A 15,351-nucleotide genomic window follows, 5' to 3' on the forward strand; every position below is an offset into this window, starting at 1 on the left:
CTGACTTCTATCCTAGTATCCAATACACGTCACTCCTTGATCAGGTTACTCAACTGTGTCCTATATGGTTAACACATATGCCCATTTATCTCTGGACATCCCTTCTTGACACCCAGCCCCCTGCCTATCAGGCAGTGGGTAGACACTCAAATATGTGTGTTTAAATAATGCTAAAGAACAGGCTAGTATGAATAACAGCAGGATGACTTCTATTCTTAAGATACTACATATTCTGTACAGCTCAAGATAAAATCAGCATAGTGTACATTTGGTTTTTCCTTTTTGATTATTTATTCATTAAAAGTTAAGTAAGATGTTCATTTTTAAAATGAGCATTTGGAAGATGCCCATTTTAAATATGTTCATTTTAATTCTGTTTTTGTCAAAATTCAAGAAATGTATTTACCACTAAAATATTAAAAGGTTTATACAAAATGACCAAACATCATCTCCAGCTCAGGTCATATCACCTTTTAGTAAGGTAAAGATGGTTTTTTGAATAGACAAGCATAAAATCTCTATGACTCGGAGCAACAAGGCTATATAAGCATGGGGTATGATCAGAATCAATGGAAATGATGGTGTTTCATCTATGTATCTTCCCAGCAACAAGGTGTCAGAACAACTCAATAATTTGAGTGGAAGTCACAAATACAATATGCTTTAGCTGATTTCATTATTGTTTGGGACAAAAAGAGTGAATAATTACTTTTGCTCAGTATGAGTTGTGGATCTGAAGAAATAACTGTAACTTTATTCGCTCTTATGATGGCCCAGTGAGTGACTCCTCTTTAACTCCAGGGACAGAATTGGATTTTCTCCATCAATGTCCCAGTGTGAGGTTTCCGCACTTCCCACTGATGTCTTCCTCCCTAGAATTCTAGCCACCAGATTTCTCCAGCCATCACGAGATCGTGGTGCACTCCACAGTGCACATTGCAAATGCACCAGAGTCAGCACAGCTGCAGCTGTACCTGGGAGATGGCAAACACATCCATCACTGAACACCTACCAAGCAGCAGTGTGCAGGGTCTGTCACATATCCTTCCTAGAACAAGAAAACCTGTTACAAAGGAAACCTTAAACACAATATCTCTCTTAACTCAGCTCCACAGTAAGATTAGAAAAAAAACAACACTGTAGTACAAATGGATGTTTTGAACAGGTGCTGAGCACAAGGAAATTTCAGCAAACATATTCACATTCAGGGAATAAATTAGCCCTCAGGTACTTACCCACTCACTGTGATTTCCAGTACAGGAGGATAATCTTCTCAACCAGCTGGTCAATAATGAGATCAAAGAATCAGGGCTCCAACCCTCTTTCCGTGAGAATGACCATAAGATTTCTTTAGAGCCTCAGCCAGTCATTTCTTCTGAAAATAACAAAGACCTTGCTCCCCTGAGTTTCATAGGGCATTTGCTTCAATTCTCAGCAAGCATTACAAGATTATTACTAAGGGTATGAGGGAAAATAACACAATTTCAGGTAACAATTGGCAAGTTTAAATGCACACTGTATTCAGACGACAGGATGACATCTCACCAGCAGGCCAACAGGATATTCGAACTGTGGTTATTTTCCACATTTATCAAACCCTTGGGCACTCAAGCTTCTGAAGGGGGAAAAAAAGCATCTTGGATTATATTTATCACTTTAAAGAAATAACGATAATAGTCCTCAAAATCTCTGAAATTAAAAAAGTAATTTCACTGAGTATTTTCTAAAAACAAATTGTATTTTACATAAAATACAATTTACTTGTAGTGACATTATATCTTTGTTCCAATGTATTGTTCATAGTTTCATAAACAGAAATTTTAAAAGATTTAATTAATGATGGAGAACTGGACTCATTTCATTATTTTTATCTCTAAAGCTGTTCAATGATTTTCACAGACACCATATTAATCTAATGTCCTTTTATTATATATGAAGGCAGGCATTTCTATTGCAGACATGCTTCAAGAATAGAAAACTAAAAATCAGAACATGCCAGAATCACATATGTTCAGGGTCAAATCTGAAAGACATTTTGAAGATGACCTTGTCCAACCTATTGATTTGGAAAGTCATAAATGTATCTAAATAACTTACCCTGGTTACACAGAGTATTAGTGACACAGCTAGTATCTAGGCTCAAGGCTGTGAGACTACAGTCCAGAATTAATTGCTGTGTATTTTGTTGGTTGTTTCCATAAATTCAGCCCCACCAAATGTCAAAGAAAAGCCATGAAAAAGAAAAATCAACCAATAATTTACATGATCATATTTAAGGCTGGGGTGTGGAATGCAAACCCTAAACTCTCAGCCACATTTGGCATCCCACTTACCCTGTTGTTTTGTTACTGATCAAATGGCAATAACACACAGGGAGAAATATTCAAATGTTACTGACTCTGGGTCAACTCAACAAAAACCATTAAGTCTTTTATATAAGCAAATTAAGCAGAGTTATGAGTAGAACTTTTCCCATTTTTTAAATGTCACTCAATCACCATCCTCAGAACAATCATAATTACCTTAAAAAATTATTTCACCTTTGTGGAGTGAACAGACTTTATGTGTAGCTGTCCTCTCTCTGCCAAGCACAACTGAGGGTAGAAACATGGTGATGTTGAGGCAGTGTGTAACCTGTGATAAGATCAGTCTGGAGAGGATGAAGGTTTCCTTCCCATATTTAAGATGGCCTTGCCAAGAATTTGTGATTCATCTTTAGCAACATTTGTCACTGCCTGTGGGAGACACTGGGGAGAGTTGTTCACAACTGTTACTGTAAGTGGACCCTGAAGGAGCAATTAAATTAAGTGCTTCTTTACTGGGTACTTGCCTGTCATCTGGGTTCACAGAAAGGCCAATTCAGATTTCTAATCGTAATGTGTAGAAAAGGATGTGGGCCCAAGCGGGGGAGGAAGGACAGCGGGACACATTCTCTGTCCCAGCTCACAGAAACTGGGTCAGGGCAAACCCAGACTCAGGTGCTCAGAACGTGTCCCCACCTGGGGACTGGAGAAAGACTGTCAGGCAAGCAACTAGTTTTTCTGGACTGCTATCCATGGAAGACGAGGCATGCAGCAAATGTTTCCATGCTTCTCTGTATAAACCACCCTTACTAACAGAGCTGGCCTCTCCCTGTCCCTCATGAACAGCTTGGATCTTATCCCAACATGATCTCATTTCATCCAAATCCCACCCAGGTCTAACTCTATCTCCTCTACCAAGCCTTCCCTGACTCCCTGGAAGGAAAGGACCACTCTGTCTGCTGAGTCTCTGTCTCACTCAGGGGTTCTCCACCAGGCTCTGGAGGCAATAACATGGCTTCAGAGTCTTTCCAGACCTGAGGTAAGATCTCTGAAAGTTACTGGTCATGTGCTTCAGAATTTTTGTGGGGACTAAATAAGATGAGGTATACGAATCCATTTTAGAAACCATGTTAGTTGTCATTATAAATGGGTCATCCATAGAAATAATTACTCCAAAAAAATTCTGCATTGGCAGTATTAATAAGCAGATTACCTTTATTTCAACAAAATAAAAGATCCATAAACAAGAAATTCCTTTCCTATGATGTTAATAATACGTTAACCATTCAGGAATAAACGTGTGTTAGGTTAAAAGCTAAACTGTTAAAATGAAAAGACCCAAATATATAGTGGCTTCATTTTTTCTCTTTTGCTCAACAATCTGAAGACATGCATAAGTTGTAGGGTAGCTTCCAGACTGATGGGGTAGTCTTGCTCCATTAAGTCATTAAACGATTTAAGTTTCTCTCAATCAATGATTCTTGATCTACGCAATGATTCTCTTTACCGTAAAAGTTGCCATAACCTCTACATTTTAGCTTGTGAAAAGAGATAATACAGAAAGCTCAAAAAAAGCAATTTATTTTAAGCAAGTGAGGCAGATATTGTACACATAACTTTTGCTCATATTTTACAGGCAAAAATTTCGTTACATTGCTTCACCTAGCTGCCAGGAAAGCTGGGAAATGTAGTCAAGCTGGAAATATATATGTATAGGAAAAAGGGAGAATGGACTTTTGGGGAACAACTGATAATTGCCACAAATATGCAAGACAACTAGAGATAAGGGACTTAGGAAAAAAGACTGGAAGTAAGAATGAATTGTATATGTTACTCCCAAGAACTGAGATTCAAGGAAGAAAAAAAGGATGATTGTATACTTATACAAGAAAGAGGCAGGAAGTGAAACGAAGAGGGTGAAAGAGATAAACAGGCAATGACCAGTATTGAAAGTTAAAAGAGAAAATCAAGGACATGAATTTAAGAGTTCTAATATCCTTATGAGATTTCCAGAAAGAGTCACAAAGTGGTGGAACCCTGAAAAATTATGCAGAACCCCAAAAGTTCCCATTTGATAGAGAAGAATGCTTTGCAGAGTTGTGGAATGACTGACTGAAAGAAAGTGGGATCTGTGCTGTGAGATGGCTTGCTGACCAAGGAAACACTTAGAAACTTGAAAAAACTTAGGAATCTAGAGAATGTCATGAGGAGTCCTGCCTAGGCAAAACCACTGTTCAATTTTCCCAGGCCTATCCCCTAACCTCAGCTAGGACCAGCTATTAAAGCAATCCTTTTAATACTTTTTAGTTATTTCTATCACCCAGCCATAGCCTTGGGTACATTTCATATTTCTCAAGACATTCCCCTTCAACTTTTCCAACATATTCTCTTGGGGTTGCCTCCTATGTGCTTAAAAAGAGAAATACCATCCTATCAGAGCTCCTCAACTTCATTACTTGCCATCTCAATCTTTCTACATCTTTAACTTCAGTCTTGGTTGAGCCCCACCCTCTGTGCTTGTTCTTGAGAAACAAGCAAAAGAGCTAAGAAAGGCTTAGAGCAAACTGGTAAATATTGTTCTTTTCTTTTAGGTATCCATATTGCCACAGTATTGATATAATATCCATACTAGGCATAATTTGCATACCAGATATTCAAATAAGTAGGAGAATATGGCTATAGCGGGAAAAATAAAATCAACTCAGAAATGACAAAAATAAGATAACTAATGGATACATATTTGCCATACAAACAGAGGAACAATAAACACTGGGGCCTACTTGAAGGTGGAAGTTGGAGGAGGGAGAGGAACAGAAAAACAACTATTGGGTACTAGGCTTAGTACCTAAGTGATGAAATAAGATGTAACAAACTCCTGTGACACGAGTTTACCTCCATAACAAACCTGCACATGTACCTCTAAACCTAAAGTAAAAGTTGTAATAAAATAAAATAGTTGTCTTAACTATATTTCATGTGCTCAAGAAGCTAGAGAAAAGACTTAGCATATCAAATAGAGACAAAGAAGATACAAAAAGACCAACAGAATTTCTAGAGATGCAAACTACAATGTCTGAAATTAATAATACATTGGATGAGATTAACAGTGGATTAGATATTGAAAAAAAAATAGCAAATTAGGAAAAAGTGTAATAAACCTACCCAAATGAAATAGAAATGGAAAAAGAATAAGAACTGTGAGTGAGCTATAAGACAACTTCAAATAGCCTATTATACATATAATTAGACTTCATAAGGGCATGAGAAACGGGAGAAGAACAGAAAAAAAATTTGAATGAATAATGGCTACAGTTTTTCCAAATGTGATGAAAAATATAAACCTACAGACTTAATAAGCTCAATGAACCCCAAGCACAATAAATACGAAGAAACTCACACCAAGCCACATGACTAAAATCAATAATAAAAATAAAATCTTAAAAACAGAGTTAAAAAAGCACATTAAGTACAAAGAGACAAAGATAAGAATTACAGAAGACTTTCTATATAATCAATACAAGCAAGAAACAGTAGAGAAACACTAAATGGTACAGACAGAAAAAAAACTGTCAATGTAGAATTATACGCTCACTAAAAATACCTTTTGAAAATGAAGAAAAATATTTCACAAATATAAAAGTTAAAGGAATTCATCATCAGAAGATATGAACAACAACAAAAAAAAATGTTAAAGAAAACCCAGAGACCCACAATGAGACACACTATAACCAAACTGTCAAAAGTCAAAGACAAAGAGACAATCTTGAAAGCAGCAAAAGAAAGTAACTTGTCATGTAAAAGGAAGACTGTAAAATTATCAGCGGATTTATCAGCAAAAACCTTTCAGGCCAGAAGGCAGGGGGATAATATATTCAAAGAGCTGAAAGAAAAAAAAATTCAACCAAAAATACTACATCCAGCAAAACTATCCTTCAAACATAAAGGAAAAATCAGACTTCCAAGATGAACAAAAACTGGGGGAGTTCATTACCGCTGGACCTGCTGTAGTGTCTTTCAGGTTGAAACAAAAGGATGCTAAATGGTAACATGAAGTCTTAAGAAAATATAAAGCTCTCCAGTAAAGATAAATATATGGACATATATAGAGACTCTACTATGCAATTTTGGTACATAAATGCAGTTTTAATTCTTGTGTAGAATTTACAAGACAAAGGCTTAAAAATGACTATAAATCTGTGTTAACGAACATATTATAAATGAAAATGTAACTTGTGACATAAGTAACCTAAGGTGAGGGGAGGAGCTTTGAAGAAATAGTTTTTGTATACAATCGAAGTTATTCTGTTAACAATTTAAAACAGCTTGTCAAACCTTTTAAGATATTTTTATAATCCCTATGGTAACCATAAAATATCTATAGAATACAAACAAAAGGAAACAAGAAGGGAATCAAAATGTCACCACAAAAAAAATTCAACAAATCCAAAAGAGGTCAGTAAGAGAAGGAATAAAGAACAAAATTTACAAAATATACAGGAAACAACAAAATGGCAAGAGTAGATCCTTCCCTATCAGTAATTACTTTAAATGTAAATGGATTCATCTCCTGGATCAAAAGATATAGCCTGGAAAATGGATTTGTAAAAAGGATCCAACTTTATCCTGTCTACAAGTGACAAGATAAAGGACCCAACTTTATCCTGTCATTTAGATCTAAGAAACACATATGCTTAAAATGAAAAAAAAAAAAAAAAGGAAAAGTAAATGCCATGCAAATGGTAAATAAAAGCAAGCAGAAGTGACTATACTAATATCAGACAAAATAGACTTAAAGTCAAAAATAGCCACAAGACAAAAAAGTCAATTCAGCAGAAAGATATAACAATTACAAATATATATACCGCTAATACCAGAGTTCCTGCATATCTTAAGCAAACACTGAGAGATCAGAGAGGAAACATAAACAACACAATAATGGTAGGAGACTTCAATTTCTCACTTACAATAATGGCTAGAACAACAAGGCAGAAGATCAATAAGGAAATGGAGTACTTGAACAACACTATAAATAGTGCTAACAAACATGTACAGAACAGTCCACCCAATAAGACCAGAATACATATTTTTCTCAGGTGTATATGGGACATTCCCAAAGATAAATCACATGTTATACCACAAAAAGTTTTAACAAATTTTAAAAGATTGAAATTATACAAAGTATCTATTTTGATGAAAATGACATAAAACTAGACATCAATAGCAGAAGGAAAATGAAAAATTCACAAATATGTGAAAATTAAACAACACAGTTTTCAACAAACAATGAGTCAAAGAAGAAATCACAACGGAAGTTAGAAAATATCTTGAGATAAAGGAAAATAAAAATACAGTGTACCAAAATGTATAAGATGAAGCAGAAGCAGTGCTAACAGAGAATTTTGTAGCTATAAATATGCACATTATAAAAGGAAGGAAGTGGCTAGGCATGGTGAGTCATGCCTGCAACCCCAACACTTTGGCAGGCTGAGGCAGGAGAACTTCTGGAGTCCAGGAATTTGAGACCAGCCTGGGCAACAAAGCAAGATCCCATCTCTACAACTTAAAAAAAAAAACGAAGAAGAAGAAGGAGAAGGAGAAGGAAAGAGAAGAAGAAGAAAGAAGAAGAAGAAGAAGAAAAGTTTTCAAATCAACAACCTAACTTTATACCTCAGGAAACTAGGAGAGAAAAAAACTACACCCAAAGTTAGCAGAAGGAAGAAAATCCTAAAGATTAGATTAAATCAGAGATAAATGAAATATAGAATATAAAAACAATAGAAAAAAATCAACAAAACTAAGAGGTGGTTTTTGAAAACATCAACAAAATTAACAAATGCTTAGTTAGATTAACTAAGGAAAAAAGATTCAACTAATAAATCAGAAATTAAAAAGAGAACATTAAAACCTATGCCACAGAAATCAAAAGGATTATAAGAAAATACTATCAACAGTTAATTTTAAGTCAACAAATTGGATAACTTAGAAGTGGATAAATGTCTAGGAATATACAGCTCAATATATAAACCAATGGAACAGAACAGAGTCCTCAGAAATAATACCACACACCTACAGCCATCTGATCTTTGACAAACCTGACAAAAACAAGAAATGGGGAAAGGATTCCCTATTTTAGAAATGGTGCTGGGAAAATTGGCTAGCCATAAGTAGAAAGCTGAAACTGGATCCTTTCCTTACTCCTTATATGAAAATTAATTCAAGATGGATTAGAGACTTAAATGTTAGACCTAAAACCATAAAAACTCTAGAAGAAAACCTAGGTAATACCATTCAGGACATAGGCATGGGCAAGGACTTCATGTCTAAAACACCAAAAGCAACAGCAACAAAAGCCAAAATTGACAAATGGGATCTAATTAAACTAAAGAGCTTTTGCATAGCAAAAGAAACTACCATCAGAGTGAACAGGCAACCTACAGAATGGGAGAAAATTTTTACTATCTATTCATCTGGTTAATATCCAGAACCTATAAAGAACTCAATCAAATTCACAGAAAAAAACAAACAACCCCATCAAAAAGTGAACAAAGGATGTGAACAGACACTTCTCAAAAGAAGACATTCATACAGCCAACAGACACATGAAAAACTGCTCATCATCACTCGCCAACAGAGAAATGCAAATCAAAACCACAATGAGATACCATCTCACACTAGTAAGAATGGTAATCATTAAAAAATCAGGAAACAACAGGTGCTGGAGAGGATGTGGAGAAATAGGAACACTTTTACACTGTTGGTGGGACTGTAAACTAGTTCAACCATTGTGGAAAACAGTGTGGCAATTCCTCAAGGATCTAGAACTAGAAATACCATTCAACCCAGTCATCCCATTACTGGAGAAATACCCAAAGGATTATAAGTCATGCTGCTATAAAGACACATGCACATGTGTGTTTATTGTGGCACCATTCACAATAGCAATGACTTGGAATCAATCCAAATGTCCATCACTGACAGACTGGATTAAGAAAATGTGGCACATATACACCATGGAATACTATGCAGCCATAAAAAAGGATGAGTTCGTGTCCTTTGTAGGGACATGGATGCAGCTGGAAACCATCATTCTCAGCAAACTATCACAAGAACAGAAAACCAAACACTGCATGCTCTCACTCATAGATGGGAATTGAACAATGAGATCACTTGGACACAGGAAGGGGAACATCACACACTGGGTCCTATTTTGGGGAGGGGGAGGGGGGAGGGATAGCATTAGGAGATATACCTAATATAAATGATGAGTTAATGGGTGCAGCACACCAATATGGCTCATGTATACATATGTAACAAACCTGCACATTGTGCACATGTACCCTAGAATTTAAAGTATAATAAATAAATAAATAAATAAATAAATAAATAAATAAATAAAAATAAAAAAGATGTCCAAAATATCAGATGTATTCCCCAGATGTATCCAACTATATATATTAATTTGAAAAGTTGCTAGAACCCAAAGTAGTCTACAAATTATACATAATCCCTATCAAAATCTAAACTGCATTTTTTGAAGAAATAGAAAAATTTATCTAAATACTCATACATTCTGACTAGACAATCTTGAAATATAACTGAGTTGAAGATCTCACACTCCCTGATTTCAAAGCATGTTACAAAGCTACAGTAATTAAAACAGCATGACACTGGCATAAAGAGAGACATATAGACCAATGGAATAGAATAAAGAACCCATTAAAAGAGAACTCCACATATAAGGTCAAATAATGTTTACAGCATTCCAGATCCACTCAATGAGGGAAGAACATTCTCTTCAACAAACAGTGTTGGGAAACTTGGATATTCACATACAAAAGAATGAAGCTGAACCCTTGTCTTACACCATATACAAGAATTAACACAAAATGGATTCAAGACTTAAGTGGAAGACCTAAAACTATAAAACTCTTAAAATAAAGCATAGGGGAAAATCTTCATAACATTGGATTTGGCAATTATTTTTTAATATGACACCAAAAGTACAGACAACAAAAGAAAAAGTAGGCAAGTGGGACTACATCAAACTTTTTAACTTTTATGCATTAAAGGACATAACAATGATTTTAAAAAAAATTGTGTGGAAGAAAATATTAGTAAAGTATATATCTGATAAAGAGTTAATATCCAGAATATATAAATAACCTCTACAACACAATATTTAAAAATAATGTAATTTTAAAATGGCAAAAAGATTTGAATAGACATTTCTTTTAAAATTATATATGAATGGGCAACAAACATAAGAAAAAATGCTCAACATCCAAACTGGAAAGGAAATCATTAGAGAAATGTAAATCAAAACCACAGTGTAATATCTCCTCACAAAAACTGAGATGTTTACTATTTAAAAAAAAGAAATATTAGAGAGGATGCAATTGATAGCAAACAGCTTAAAAGCAAAATGACCCAGATACTAACTCAAAGCCACATGAAAAAACAAAAAGCTCTGGCAAAGATATTTATTTATGTTTTCATTAATTTATTTATTGAGGGTTATGCTGTTTTGTTGTTGTTGTTGTTTGCTGTTTTGTTTTTCTTTTTCAACTTTTATTTTAGATTCAGAGGGCACTTATGCAAGTTTGTTACCTGAGTATATTGCATGATGCTGAGGTTTGGGGTATGAATGATCCCATTACCCAGATACTGAGAATAGTACTCAACAGTTTTTCAACACTTTCTCCCTTCCCTCCCTCACCACCCCAATAGTCCCCAGTGTCTACTGTGGCCATCTTTATGTACATGAGTACCCGGTGTTTATCTCCCACTTATGAGTGAGAATATGTGGTATTTGATTTTTCTGTTCCTGCATTAATTTGCCTAGGATAATGGCCTCTAGCCAAATCTATGTTGCTGCAAATGACATGATTTTCTTCATTTTTATGACTGCATAGAATTCCATGGTGTATATGTACCACATTTTCTTTATTCAATTCACTGTTGGTGGGCACCTAGGTCGATTCCATGACTTTGCTGTTGTGAATAGTACTGCAATGAACATGTGAGTGCATGTGTCTTTTTGGTAGAATAAATTGTTCTGTTTTGGACATCTACCCAGTAATGGGGTTGCTGGGCCAAATGGCAGTTCTGTTTTAAGTTCTTTGAGAAGTCTCCAAACTGCTTTCTACAGAGGTTGAACTAATTGACATTTCCACCGTCATGCATAAGCATTCCCTTTTCTCCTCAGCCCCACCAACATCTATTGCTTTCTGACTTTTTAATAATAGCCATTCTGATGTGTGAGATGGTAGTCCATTGGGGTTTCCTTTCTCTTTTTAGATAGTCTCACTCTGTCACCCAGGCTGTGGCACAATGTTGGCTCACTGCAATCTCCGCCTCCTGAGTTCAAGTGATTCTCCTACCTCAGCCTCCTGAGTAGCTGGGATTACAGGCACCTGCCAACACACCCAGTTAATTTTGGTATTTTTAGTAGAGACAGGGTTTGGCCATGTTGGCGAGGCTGGTCTCTAACTCCTGACATCAGGTGATCCACCTGCCTCGGCTTCCCAAAGTGCTGGGATTGCAGGCATTAGCCACCATGGCTGGCCTCACTGGCTTTTTGACTTGCATTTCTCTGATGATTAGTAATGATGATCCTTTTTTCATATGTTTGTTGGCCACTTGTATGCCTTCTTTTGAGACGTGTCTGTTTATATCTGTTGCCCATTTTTCAATAGGATTATTTGTTTTTTCCTTGTCTAGCTGTTTAAGTTCCTTATAGAGTCTGGATATTAGTACTTTGTTTGGTGCATAATTTGTGAATATTTTATCTCATTCTGTAGGTTGTCTATTTAATTTGTTGATAGTGTTTTTTCTTGTACAGAAGTTGTTCAGTTTAATTAGGTCTCACTTGTCAATTTCTGTTTTTGTTGTAATTGCTTTTGAGGACTTAATCATAAATTCTTTCCCAAGGCCCATGTCCGGAATGGTGGTTTCTGAGGTTTTATTCTAGGATTCTTTTACTTTAAGATCGTATATTTAAATCTTTAATCCATCGTGAGTTTATTTTGGTATGTAGCAAAAGATAGGTGTCTTGTTTTATTTTTCTGCATATGGCTAGCCAGCTATCCCAGGACCACTCGTTCAATAGGGAGTCCTTTCCCCTTTGCTTGCTTTTGGTAACTTTGTCAAAGATTAGATGGCTGTAGGTGTGCAGATTTACTTCTCAGCTCTCTATTCTGTTCAGATGGCCTAGGTGTCTGTTTTTGTACCAGCACCATGCTGCTTTGGTTACTGTAGCCTTATTAGTATAGTTTGAAGCCAGGTAATTTGATGCCTCTGGGTTTCTTTTTGCTTAGGATTGCTTCTTGGGCTGTTTGTTGTTGTTGTTCCACATGAATTTTAGAATAGTTTTTTCCTATTCTATAAAAACATGACATTAGTAGTTTGGTAAGAATAGCATTGAATCTGTAGATAGATTGCTTTGGGCAGTATGGCCATTTTAATGATATTGATTCTTCCAATCCCTGAGCATGGAATGTTTTTCCATTTATTTGTGTCCTCTCTGATTTCTTTTAGCAGCGTTTTATAGTTCTCCCTGTAGAGATCTTTCACCTCCTTGGTGAGCTGTATTCCTAGGTATTTTAATTTTTTGTGGCTATTGTAAATGGGATTGCAGTCTTGATTTGGTTCTCAGCCTGAATGTTATTGGTTTATAGAAATACTACTAATTTTGCACATTCATTTTGTATCCTGAAACTTCACTGAAGTCATTTATTTATTCCAGGAGGCTTTGTCAGAGTCTTTAGGCTTTTCTATGCATAGAATCATATTATCCACAAAGAGAGAGAGTTTTGTTTCTTCTTTTTCTATCTGGATGCCTTTTATTTATTTCTCTTGCCTGATCGCTCTGGATAGCACTTCCAGTACTATGTCGAAGAGGAATGGGAAGAGAGGGCACCCTTGTCTTATTCCTGTTCTAAGAATGAGAGAATTAAGTTCTACATGAGTAACATTTCTGCATATTACTGGAAATAAAATAAATTACTGGAAATAAATAACATTTCTGCATATTACTGTGAATCTGAAACTCATACTGATAAGATATATACAGAAAATCCTAGAGAAACCACTAAAAATAAAAAATATGTGATAAAATTATTAATAAAATTTAAATACTATATTAGAAAATATTAACTCAATGAAACAGAAAGAAGTAAAGACAAAACAGGAACAACAAAGACATGATACATATAAAAAGCAAAAAGGCCGGGTGCAGCGGCTCAGGCCTGTAATCCCAGCGCTTTGGGAGGCCGAGGCGGGCAGATGACGAAGTCAGGAGATCGAGACCATCCTGGCTAACAGGGTGAAACTCCGTCTCCACTAAAAATACAAAAATTAGCTGGGCATGGTGGCGGCTGCCTGTAGTCCCAGCTACTTGGGAGGCTCAGGCAGGAGAATGGCGTGAACTCAGGAGACGGAGCTTGCAGTGAACTGAGACCACGCCACTGCAATCCAGCCTAGGGGACAGAGTAAGACTCTGTCTCAAAAACAAAAACAAAAACAAACTAAAATGACAGACATAAATCTAACTAAATAATAATATGCAGTGTGAATGGAATAAACAGTACAATCAAAAGGCAAAGGTGTTATATTGGATAAGAAAACATGAAGTATATATTATCTAGAGAAAACACAATTTTGATTCAAAGACACAGCCTGAAAGTAAAAGAATAGGAAAAAGTGTTATTATGCAAACAGCAACCACAAAAACACTGGAGTCAGTACACTGATATCAGATAAATAGACTTTAAAACAAAAATTGTTACTAGAGATAGAGGGGCCTTTTGTAATTACAAAGGAATCCATCCATTAGGAAGATACAACAGTTATCAACATATATGCACCTATATATATGAAGCACCAAAATAAATGAAGCAAAAACTGACCTGAGAAAAGAAAGAAATAGACAAGTCAACCGAGTCAACAGAAATAGTAGAGGACTTCAATACCACACGTTCAAAAATGAATAGAATAACAGGACAGATCAACAAGGAAAAAGAGGACTTGGGCAATACTACAAACCAAATAGACCTCAAGGAGTATGGAACATTCTACTCAACAACAACAACAAAGTATTCATTCATGTCAAATGAGCATGAACATTCTAGACGACAGACCACATATTAGGCCATAAAACACACCTCAGTAAATTTGAAGGAGAGAAATAATGCAAAGTATGTTCTTAACCACAATGGAATAAAATTCAAAATCAACAACAGGGGAAATTTGGGAAACTTACAAATATTTGGAAATTTAAAACTAAATTTCCACTCTAAAACACTTCATGAGTCAAAGAAAAAATCAAGACAGGAATTAGATAATATTTTTAGATGAATAATAACGAAGACAACATATTAAAACATATGTGACACAGCTAAAAAAGTAATTAGAGTAATATCAACAGCTGTAAACACTTGTATTAAGAAAGTTCTTAAATTGATAACTTAAAATTCTACCTTAAGACATTTACAAAAAAATCAAACTAGATTTAAACAAGCAGAAGGAAGGAAATAATAACAGCACAAATAAATGAAATAATTTGATCCTTTGAAAAAAATAAATAAAACTGACAAAACTTTAGTTTCATCAGGGAAAGAGGAGAGAAGACTCAAACTATAGAATCAGAAATAAAAGAAGAGACATTACTACTGACATTAAAGAAATAAAAAGGATTATAAAGGAATATCAAAAATAATTGTACATTAACAAATAAGATAATTTAAGTGAAATGAAAAAATGTCGAGAAAGACACAACTACCAAGACTGACTCAAGAAGAAATGGACAATCTGAATAGACCTAAAACAAATTAAGAGAATGAATTAGTAATCAAAAACTACCCACAAAGAAAAGCAAATGGCTTCACTGGTGAATTCTACTAAACATTCGATAATACCAATTTTTCACACTCTTTCAACAGAAAGATGAGGAGGGTACACTTCTTGAATCATTTTATGAAGCCACTATTTCCCTGACACAAAAACCAAATAAAGACATCACAGGAGAAGAAAACCATAGATCAATACATCT

This window comes from Macaca fascicularis, chromosome 9, assembly GCF_037993035.2.
Source record: "Macaca fascicularis isolate 582-1 chromosome 9, T2T-MFA8v1.1".
Lineage (NCBI taxonomy): Eukaryota > Metazoa > Chordata > Mammalia > Primates > Cercopithecidae > Macaca > Macaca fascicularis.